The 11,390-nt window shown below is 36.7% G+C and overlaps 2 pseudogenes; both read left to right on the plus strand.

Moving 5' to 3' along the window:
* The first annotated feature begins 877 nt into the window (after positions 1–877).
* On the plus strand, positions 878–1,945 carry LOC112313078 (elongation factor 1-alpha 1 pseudogene; annotated as a pseudogene).
* Positions 1,946–6,051: 4,106 nt separating this feature from the next.
* On the plus strand, positions 6,052–11,143 carry LOC112313079 (serine/threonine-protein phosphatase PP1-alpha catalytic subunit pseudogene; annotated as a pseudogene).
* The last annotated feature ends 247 nt before the right edge of the window (positions 11,144–11,390 follow it).

The following is an 11,390-nucleotide window of genomic DNA, read 5'->3' on the forward strand; positions in this document are numbered from 1 at the left end:
TAAATAATAACTGTATGATTAGTTCTCAGAAGGGTAGAACAGACTAAGAAGTTGATATATTAATGAATTTTAAATTTAATTACACATTTAAAATTTTTTTTCAGGTAGGAAGAGTGTGTTTATGTTTCTAGGTTTATGAACTGTTTACACAGGAAATACATGGGAATCTGACATTTCTTCTGTGATTATATTTTAAAATAGCCTTAGAAATGCAATAGACGTGGAAAATACTGCCTATTTTCATACCTTATCAAACTTTTTATTTGTATAGAATTCTCCTAAATTCACAACAAATATTTTCCTGCAATAACTGCATTTATTTAGGAAAAATAGAAATAGTTAAAAAAAAAAAAAGAAGAAGAACAGCCTTGGCCTCTGATTCCTGACTGTAACTATTGTTTTCATTCTAGATTTTAATCATGGGATTGTCATGTTCCCTGGGATAAAACGTTCCTGCAAGGGCATTTGAAGGTGATTTATTTGGGCAATGTTAACTGCTTTAAGAATTGAAAGCAACTTCTTTGCAACACGTTTGCCACCTGAACACAGGTGTCATGAAAACCACACGAAATCAAACCCAAACCGGGAAAGACTCACATCAACATCATCGTCATTGGACATGTAGATTCTGGCAAGTTGACCACTACTGGCCATGTCATCTACAATTGTGGTAGGGTCAACAAAGAACCATCAAAAACTTCGAGGAGGAAGCTGCTGAGATGGAGAAGGGCTCCTTCAAGCAATGCCTGGGTGTTGGATAAACTGAAAGCTGAATGTGAGCTTGGTATCACCATTGATATCTCCCTGTGAAAATTCGAGACCAGCAAGTATTATGTGACCATCATTGATACAGCAGGACACAGAAACTATCAAAAACATGATTCCAGACTCCTCTCAGGCTGACTGTGCTGTCCTGATTGTTGCTGCTGGTGTTGCTGAATTTGAAGCAGGGATCTCCAAGAATGGGCAGACCCATGAACATGCCCTTCTGGCTGTCACACTGGGTGGGAAACAACTGATTGTTGATGTTAACAAAATAGAGTCCACTGAGCTATACCCTACAGCCAGAAGAGATATCAAGAAATTGTTAAAGAACTCAGAACTTATATTAAGAAAATTGGCTACAACCCTGACACAGTAGCATTTGGGCCAATTTCTGGTTGGAATGGCAACATGCTGGAGCCAGGTGCTAATATACCTTGGTTCAAGGGATGGAAAGATGGCCATGCCAGTGGAACCATGCTTCTTGAAGCTCTGGATTGCCTCCTACCACCAACTTGTCCAATTGACAAGCCCCTGTGTCTACCCCTGCAGGTTGTCTACAAAATTGGTGGTATTGGTACTGTCCCTGTGGGCCAAGTAGAGACTGGTGTTTTCAAACCCAGCATGCTGGTAAACTTTGCTCCAGTTAATGTTACAACTGAAGAAAAGTCTGTTGAAATGTACCATGAAGTATTGATTAAAGCTTTTCTTGGGGACAAAGCGGGCTTCAGTGTCAAGAATGTGTCTGTCAAAGATGTTTGCCATGGCAATGTGGCTGGGACAGCAAAAATGACCTACTAATGGGAGCAGCTGGCTTCACAGGTCAGGTGATTGTCCTGATCCATCCAAGCCAAAGCATTGCTGCATATGCACCTGTGCTGCATTGTCACACAGCTCCTGCTGCTTGCAGGTTTGCTGAGCTGAAAGAGAAGATTGTCGCTGTAGGGAAAAGCTGAAAGATGGCCTAAAGTTTGTGAAATCTGGTGATGCTACAATTGTCAGTTTGGTTCCTGGAAAGCCTAAGTATGTTGAGAGCTTCTCTGACTATTTTCCTCTGGGTTGTTTTGCTGTTTGTGACATGACACAGACAGTTGTTTTGAGTGTCATCAAAGCAGTGGACAAGAAGGCAGCTAGAGCTGACAAAGTCACCAAATCTGCCCAGAAAGCTCAGCAAGCCAAATGAATAAAATCCCCAATACCTGCCACCTAGTCTTAATCAGTGGCAGAAGAACAGTCTCAGAACTGGTTATCTCAATCAGCCATTTAAGTATAATATTAAAGAGTGGTTAATGATTACAATGCATTTTAAAACTTTCAGACGGAAGGGGGGAAGTTTTTTGGAGCATTTACATTTGTGTGTATGTGTGTGACAGTTTGTAAGTTATTAGTTCTTAGAATCAGTACTTTTTAACGGAAACAACTTGACCAAAAATCCATCACAGAATTTTGAGACTCATTAAACAAAGTTTAATGAGAGAAAAAGAATCAAAAGCATAACATCTGTGATAAAAAAAATAGAATACAGATTTTAACAATTTGTTGATGAATTATGTTTTTACCAGTGCCCAATATTTTTAAGAGGAATCTGAGGGATTAAAAAAGTATGATTTTATATTTTATTATTATGTCCTTCATGATTTAAAAAATATGCTCAATAATTATTCAGAAAAACATTACCAAAAATGAATTCATTTTTTCTTTTACACTTGAATAGTGTCATCAATATCTACTATAAATATTCAGTTAATGCTTTTAATCTCATAGGTGAGAAAATGACACACTTTGCCAGTACTATATTTTTAACATGATTTCAGTAACATCAATATTATTATAATTAATAATTACATCATGCTGTAGAAGGAAAGTACGGAGAAGGTTGGTATTAACATGCACAGCACACCATTGTGATATCAATACTCATTTTACTGTTCAGATTTTTTTAACCTAATAGCTGTCAAAAATACCCATTATAGGCTAGTCTATAATTTGTGGAAGTCAAGTAATACATTTTTTCTGAAGGTATAATGGATGCTCCACGGAGCAATTATTTTAGAAAGACAACTTCATCTCAGCTGTCTTGTGCCAGCAGAACTATTTAAGAGCCCAAGATGCATAATTCAACATGGAAGGGCTGTCAGAGTTGAGAATACCTTTAAATTATAAAAACTTAGCTCCGCAAGTCAGTTATAATTATAATGGAAATGTAGTTTTCTGTCATTTTGTATGGCAAACATCTCTCAAGAAGCAATTTCGCGTGTTAAAATATTTTGGCAAAGTGACTTTTGATTCCAAAGGGATACAGATTATCTGGTTGTTATACCTGAATATTTTTTCTGACAAATTGAGTTTAACAGCCTGTACTGCTTAAGATGGCAAACATAAGAGTACAATTAAAATCCCATTGGAAAATCTCAGGGAGACCATAGGCTACAGTAACTCACCAAGACAGGTCTGGTTATGCACAAAAATATATTATTATAATAGCAAAATATGACAGGCAGTTCTTCATCTGACATCCAGTTATTTTACATTGCAAATATCTGAATATAAATGCAGTTTCCATTTTAGATGGTCTCTTTTCCTAGCAAGTATTTTCATAATTAAAAATTGAAGTGAGGAAGTAATTGTTCAATACCTTCCTGGATTCTGAGGTTTATTGCCTTTGACTACTCACCCAAAACTTTCTACTCTCCAGGTGGGAGATTTGTCTTGCTGTTGTCCTACAAAGCTTTAACTATCAAGGGAAATTAAGAAAATAATAATTTTGTTCTTTTAGAACATAAGTTACCAAATAAGAGCACAGTAACATCTATTACATATTTCAAGTCTTCCTGTAAATTCCAATAGATGGAATGTTTAAATAAACCCAGATTCCACAGTTGTATTCCATCAATTTTCAGAAACAGGAATTATACCGAACATTCAATTTTGCAAGTTACCATTAAAAATACTTCTTGAGAACCCTGGCTAGGAAGCATAGTTGGTTAGAATGTCATCCTGGCATAACAAGGTTGCAGGTTCGATCTCTAGTCAGGGCACATACAAGAAGCAGCCAATGAATACATAAATAAATGGAACAACAAATCAATGTCGCTCTCTCCCTTCCTCTCTTTCTCTAAAAAATAAAAAGAGAGAAAGAAGGAGCTTATACCCTTTGCAACAGCATGGATGGATCTGGAGAGCATTATGCTAAGTGAAATAAGCCAGGCAGTGAGGGACAAATACCATATGATCTCACCTTTAACTGGAACATCATCAACAAAAGAAAAAAATATATAACCAGAGACATTGAAATTAAGAACAATCTAACAATATCCAGATGGGAGGGGGCAAGGGACAGTGGGGAGAAGGGTTTTCAGGAACTACTATAAAGGACACATAGACAAAAACAAGGAGGAGGGTGGAAGCAAGGGGGGGAGGTGGGTTTGGCTGGGGTGGGGAGAAAATGCAGACAACTGTAACTGAACAACAATAAAGTAAAAAAAAATACTTCTTGAGGACAATGAGTTATATTTGTTACCTTTATTTGAACATTTTTCTCATATTGGGCATAATAATAAACTGTTATTCTTTATTCCAATTGGTTTGGATAAATTTTAGATGATTTATTACATATCAGTATATATAATATTTTGTACTTTAAAATAAATTAATTTAATTGTGTATTACTCAAAATATTTAGTCACCCAATTAGAAAATCAGGTCAGAACTATTACCAATTAAAGTAGATTGAGGAAAATAGGTAACAACTTGAACTTGATTATATTTTCAATTCAGCAAATGTTTGTTGAATGAATACTATGTCTGAAGTGTTTTTCTAACTACTGGGAATATAGCAATAAAAAACAAAGATAAAAATTCTTTTTTTTATTTGGTTCACTCATCTAAAAGAAAAATAGAAAACCCAGTTGGTGCTCTGACTGGCTTGGCTCTGTTGGCTCTGAGCATCATCCTGCAAAGCAAAAGTTCGATTTCAGGTCTGGGCACATGTCTGGGTTGCAGGCTAGGTACCCGGTTGGGGATCTAGGAGAAGCAATCAACCAATCGATGTTTCTCTCACAGGTCAGTGTCTTTCTCCCTTTCTTCCCTTACCTCTAAAAATAAATAAATTAAATTAAAAAATAAAGTATAAGAGTCAATGGATTTAGAAAAAAGAAGATCCAGTTGGCTAAACAAAAGTTCCAGGGATAATATATTTAATTTAGATTATTTTATTATAAGTCTTCAATAATTTCTACAAACAAAGATATAATTCAATAAAACCAGAGTCTTACTATGTTTCTCTATTTTAAAAGTTAAAAAATAATAATTACCTTAATATATATGAAATAACTGAAAGTAAATACAAAAGCATTTGAAATAAAAGGGGTGAAAGAAATGAAGAAAGCTGTATTTTGTACTTATTTTATGCTCATTGCTTTAAATTTTATTATATCCTTTAATATAAACAGTTACATTGAGGAGTGTAATTTTCATTCTTTAGTTTAAAACTGAGAATTACAGTGCTAAGTGATGTGCTCAGCAGTTTGTAAGGTTAAAAAATAATTAATCCAGGTGTTTCTAATTCCTCAACTTCTACCAAATTATTTTTTAGGAAATTTTTACAGATCAAAAAACATGAAATGATATTTAGAGATGCATTTATTTCACGTCCTTGCCTCTGAAAAGAATCTGTCATTCCTACGGAAGACAAGTTCTCCAAGAGAATATTTTATAAACATTTCAATATTATTTTTACACACACCTGGAGCATGCCCGTTTCTCTTTTGTGTCGATTTTTTGTCTTAAACCCACATACACATACACACAAATGTCTTTACAAAAACCATCAAGGATTAAAGTTAATTTTGGAATGCCAAACTTTTTCCCTAAAGATAATATATACTTGCAATTAGTAACTGATTTTTTTCTAAAATACCATATGGATAAAAGTATTAATCCTGCCTTCTTTTTGCTCATTATTGTAATATAGTCTTATAGATATTGCAGTGCTCTGATTTCTTTATCATCACTAGAATTAAATGTATTTTGCTGAAGAATTGAGTGTAGTTGTGGTATTACATTATTGTATAGCAGAGGCAATCATTATCTAGAAAATAAGGAATAATGCATTACAGTAATGCACTACACGTATGATTACTTCTTAATTCAGTATAATGCTTAAATTAATTCCAAGCAACTTCCTAATTTTATTTCAGTAAAACCAAATCACAAGTCACAGGGAAGTAGAATATAAAACTTAACCAACGTTTTATTTGATTCATTTTGTCTGAATCATGAACTGTTACAATGCATGAAGTTTCTGAAAACGTTAATTGCTTTAGAAGGAAATTTAATAATTTGTCTTTGATGATCACTGTGAACAAACAAATGGAATTCAGAACTGACATGGTAATATGCAAAGTTCTACTTGTATGCTAGTGGAGTGGGAGAAAATTAAAGAGTAGGGAGAAAGAAAGGAGTGATAGTGAATAAAATAGAGAGCAATATAGAAGGAACTACATAAAAAAGAAGTAGCACGTTAAGGCAATTTTAGAGGGGGTAGATATGAGGCAAAAAGAGGAGACAATATATGTGTGTTCAGCAAATTGGAAAACTAAATAGGCAAAGCTTTCAGTTTAACATTTAGATTTACCTTTCTTGTATTCTTCTCTAATATAACAGTTCAAATGGAGACAAAATTAATGCTATAAATACAGCCTTTTAATACAATGTTACGTTTTGCAGAATATTACATTAGGTCTTTCTAATGAGTCAACAAAATTTCTACATTGCCCTCTAATACTCTAAAATTAAGAAATTTAATAATAATTAATAATAAATATATGCATTTTAATAGAGGAAGAGTTAGTTGTACAACTTTTATGAAGCTAGCTTTTGTACTCTGCTCATACTGGGAGGCGGAGTGTTTGTGGTATGGGATCCTGTCAACAGTACTCCTCCTTCAGAAGACCCGGAGACATTTGGGAGTTGACTCGTATTCTCATCAACCAAAGGGACAATGTGTCAAGCTTTTCATCTAGACATAGGATCTTGCTTAATAGTGCTAATATAACTTCCTCTCTCTTTCTCCTTTGTGCATCTCTTACTCTGCCTTTCTCTTTCTCTTTCTTTAAACCCTCTCTCTTTCTTTCTCTGCCTTCAAGATCACTAACATAAAGTCCAACTATTAGTTTAATGGAATTAGGTATCCTTATTTACTATTCTGTTTCTGAAGCTATTAAGTGTAGAAGTGACTTTTTTATCTTATTTTACTTGTGCAGTTTGTTTTGATGTTATAACTCGATGATTAAATTAACATTAAGCACATTTTACTACAGTTCATTTAGTGTTATGAATGCCATAAAATTTGGCATATATGGATGTCAAATTTTAAAATAGCAAATGATAGAAATAATAAAGGTATATTATTGATCAGAGAGTGATATCTAAATCACAGAAAATTTCAAGATCCTAAAATGGTAGAAACTACCTGAGTAGTACTTTCTTTTAGATGATCCATGGAGTATCATAAAGTGACACACCCAGTGATCTTATCTTTGTACTCTACCTACTGTTTTTGTATAAGTAATCTAGGCACTCTCAAAGCTTATTTCTTCACAAGAATACTTTTGAATTTTTTGAAACTCAAGAATAATACATATACAAGCAGAGAATTTTGAAAACACACAGAAGCACAAAGTATCTCCAAGTCACTTAATACCCCGTTAACATCCCCAATGTAACATTCGGTTTTCTAATTGAGTTTTCTGTGCATATACAATGTATGGATATGGTTCTGTCTGTCTGTCTATCTATCTGTCTATCATCTATCTAATTTCTTACATAACAGGTTTTTAAAAAAAACTTGAATTCTGCAGTGCATAGGAAAAGTCATGAAAATAACTCTTGTTCAAAATCAATATTTGAATAAATAGTAAGAGACAGAAATAGCATTTTATTTTTGAGTGGCAAGCATTTATAGGAATTAATTCCCAAACCAAATTCAAAGTATAGGCAACAATATTTAGGATAAAATGGGGGTAGGAAAGACAGCATAGATTGTATAGAAGAGAGAAGATGGCAACAGATATAAACATTGGATATTTAATTTACTACTTATCGGTGTTTGATTTAAAAATAGCATTCTGTAAGTGAGGTGGTTGTGGCAAATGTTCTTTGTTGTATTTTACTTTCTTTATATCCCAGAATTTTCCCAGGCTAAGTATGATGTTCAGAACTTTCTCTCCTCACAGATTTCATTTTTTTCTTTTTGCTTCTCCCCATATGTATTTACTTCATAGAGCCACATAACTTTTTAACATAAACTGTAATAAAAACTACAAATATCTAACTCTTGATATTGCCTGAGGACTGGTAAAACGGTTATGTGATCTGAGTTGAGGGAGCAGACCCATCTAAAGAGAACTCTATGCCTGTCTATGGTTCTAAAATCAGTAGTTTTAACCTAAATTGCATTTTATGAGACTGTGTTAGAGCCAGATTCCATCATAGCCAGGTCCACCCTTTCCCTTTCTTCCCATTTTCAGGGAGCTTTTATGATCTAAAAAATGTCTTGGTCCAATATTTGTGAATTCTATTAATGGAAGCATTCTTGCACTTACGTCAAGTTATACAGCATATAAATGGAGGATAAAAGGATTACCAGATTATAAATCAAAGGAGAGTTTCTGGCAATATAAATCTCAGCTATCAGACTCTTATGTTAATGGAATTGCAGAATTCCATTGGCCAGTAAGAATTTAAATTCTATGTTAGAGACCTCACTAATTTTTCACAGTACTTCCCTCAGTAAAACACTAAAAAATAAAGTGGTAGGTTTGCAAGAAATTTTGTTTCAGGTCTTGGAAGTGTTTTTTAAAAATACTGCCAAAAATATTATTGGCAGTTGAAAATGTATTATAACACACATATTATACAATTCTAAGCTTGTCTTGGAACTTATTTAGCACTTAATCACTTAAATAAAGTAGCCAAATGTGTTAAATGCAACTAGATAATATGTTTAACATTGAGATAAATGATGTGATTTGACCAGTGGATTGGAATCCAATAAGACAGTGTCTGATTCTGTCAAATGATAGAATTACATATGTTTAAAGTAATCAGTGAATTCAGTTAAATAACTATGATAAAATTTGTGTTGTGATTATGCCTCTTTTATACACATATAAGTGCAAAGTTAACTAGTTGTGGAAATTACATGTGATGCAGTCACTGGCCTGCAGTGTCCGCAGCGTTATGGCTGAGACGAGACAAATTCACACGGACTACCCTACTGAGTCCTGTGGAGGAAAAGGGGCGGCAGGGCCACTCTCTCAAGGGGAGAGCGCCTGATACTTGCCTTGACAGGCTTTGATTGCTTTTCTGGGCACATTACATTGATGATGGTCCTCATTTACTATGCACAGGTTCCCTTTGGGTGGTTACCTTTTATAGATAACAAAGGAGATGATGTTGCTAATTACATCAAAAAGGAAGGATATTTGCAAATATAAAGGGAAAACTGGTTGAACTGGTTACACTCATCCTTGGAAGGTTTAGCATAGATTTTAGGAAGTTACTTCAAAGATAAGCAGCCTAGGTACAGTGAAGGCCTGATTCCCCACGGGAGAGCCTATCTGTGAGCATGGGTCCTGTGTGCCAGACCTCACTTTCCACTGGCCTTTCCAAGTGGGAGCTGGGCCCACGTCACATAGAATGGTCTCCTATAACATGTTTTAAGCAATTGTGTTTAGTAATTAACTTTATCTTTAAATATATGTCTAATACTGATGTACATGGAAATATTAACATGGTTCATTAAAAGTCGTCTGGTTATTTTAAATTTTTGTTTGCGGAAACTCCATACTGGTTTCCACAGTATTGCATCAGTCTTCATCCCCACCAACAGTGCACTAGGGTTCTCTTTTCTCCACAACCTCACCAGCACTTGTTGATTGATGACTTATAAATGATAGCCATTTTGGCATTGTGGTTTCAGTTTGCATCTCTCTGACAACTAGTGATGTTGAACATTCTTGCATATATATCTATGGGCACTCTGTATGTCTTCCTAGGAGAAGTATCTGTTCAGGTCCTTTGCTCATTTTTAATTGGATTGTTTGCCTTTCTGGTGTTGAGTTGTATGAGTTCTTTATATATTTTGGAGATTAAACCCTTGTCCAATGTATCTTTTGATCCAGTGATTCCACTGCTAGGAATATACTCTAAGAATCCCAGAACACCAATTCAAAAGTGTTTATGAACCACTGTGTTCATAGCTGTGCTATTTACAATAGCCAAGATTTGGCAAAAGCCTAAGTGCCCGGCAGTAGATGAGTGAATTAAAAAACTGTGGTGCAGGTGGGAGGCAAGAGTGGTGGAAACTGCTGGCCTGAGCTGGGCCTGAGGGGCAGAGCTACCATTTCTGACAGCGAGAAGCTCAACCTGGTCTCTACCATCGGTCACCTGCTGGAAGTGCAGGGCTCAGGCCTGGAAAGAATGTACAGCTGACAGAGAATGAGATCCATGGTCTGTGCTTCAAATCCTGGGAGATTTTCCTGAGCCAGCCCATTCTTCTGGAGCTGGAGGCGCCCCGCAGGATCTGTAGTGATATCCATGGCCAGTACTATGACCTTCTGTGGCTGTTCCAATACCTCGGGCTTCCCTCCACAGACCAACTACCTCTTCCTGGGGGGCTATGTAGACCAAGGCAAGGAGTCACTGGAGACCATTTGCCTGCTGCTGGACTATAAGATCAAGTACCCGGAAAACTTCTTCCTGCTCCGTGGAAACCACGAGTATGCCAGCATCAACTGCATCTACGGCTTCTATGATGAGTACAAGAGACGCTACAGCATGACACCGTGGAAAACCTCCACCAATTGCTTCAACTTCCTGCCTATAGCTGCCTTCGTAGATGGGAAGATCTGCTGCCACGGAGGCCTGTCCCCGGGACCTGCAGTCCCTGGAGCAGATATGGCTATCAGGTGGCCCACGGCTGCTCCTGATCAGGGGCTGTTATGCGACCTGCTGTGGTCTGACCCTGACAAGGACTGACAGGGCTGGGGTGAGAATGACTGGTATCTCCTTTACCTTCGGGGCTGAGGTGGTGGCCAAGTTCCTGCACAAGCACAAGGTGGACCTCATCTGCCCAGAATACCAGGTGTAGAAGATGGCCATCAGCTCTTTATCAAACAGCAGCTGGGGACACTCTTCCCAGCTCCCAACTACTGTGGCGAGTAGGTGCTGTGACGAGTGTGGACCAGATGCTCATGTGCTCCTTCCAGATCCTCAAGCCTGCTGACAAGACAAGGAGAAATATAGGCTGTTTAGCAACCTAAACCCTGGTGGCCAGTACATCACCTCAAACTATAATTTCACCAAAGCCAAGAAATAGCATCCATGTGCCTTCCCTCTGCCCCAGATGGTGAATTGCACAGAAACCATGCAGCCATGGGGGGTCATGATGGCTTCCTCGCCCTGTTCACCACAGGGAACATGACGTATTCTATTTTTTTAAAAATAACTCAACAGCAGCATCCAGTCTCCTAGGGCTCCCTCTGCCTGTGCCTTACTGGCTACAAGCAGGATCCTGGGGCTAAGGCTATAGCCCAGGGCAAATCAGGGCCAGAATGTGGGTTCCA

The sequence above is a fragment of the Desmodus rotundus genome, chromosome 2 (assembly GCF_022682495.2).
Source record: "Desmodus rotundus isolate HL8 chromosome 2, HLdesRot8A.1, whole genome shotgun sequence".
Taxonomy (NCBI): domain Eukaryota; kingdom Metazoa; phylum Chordata; class Mammalia; order Chiroptera; family Phyllostomidae; genus Desmodus; species Desmodus rotundus.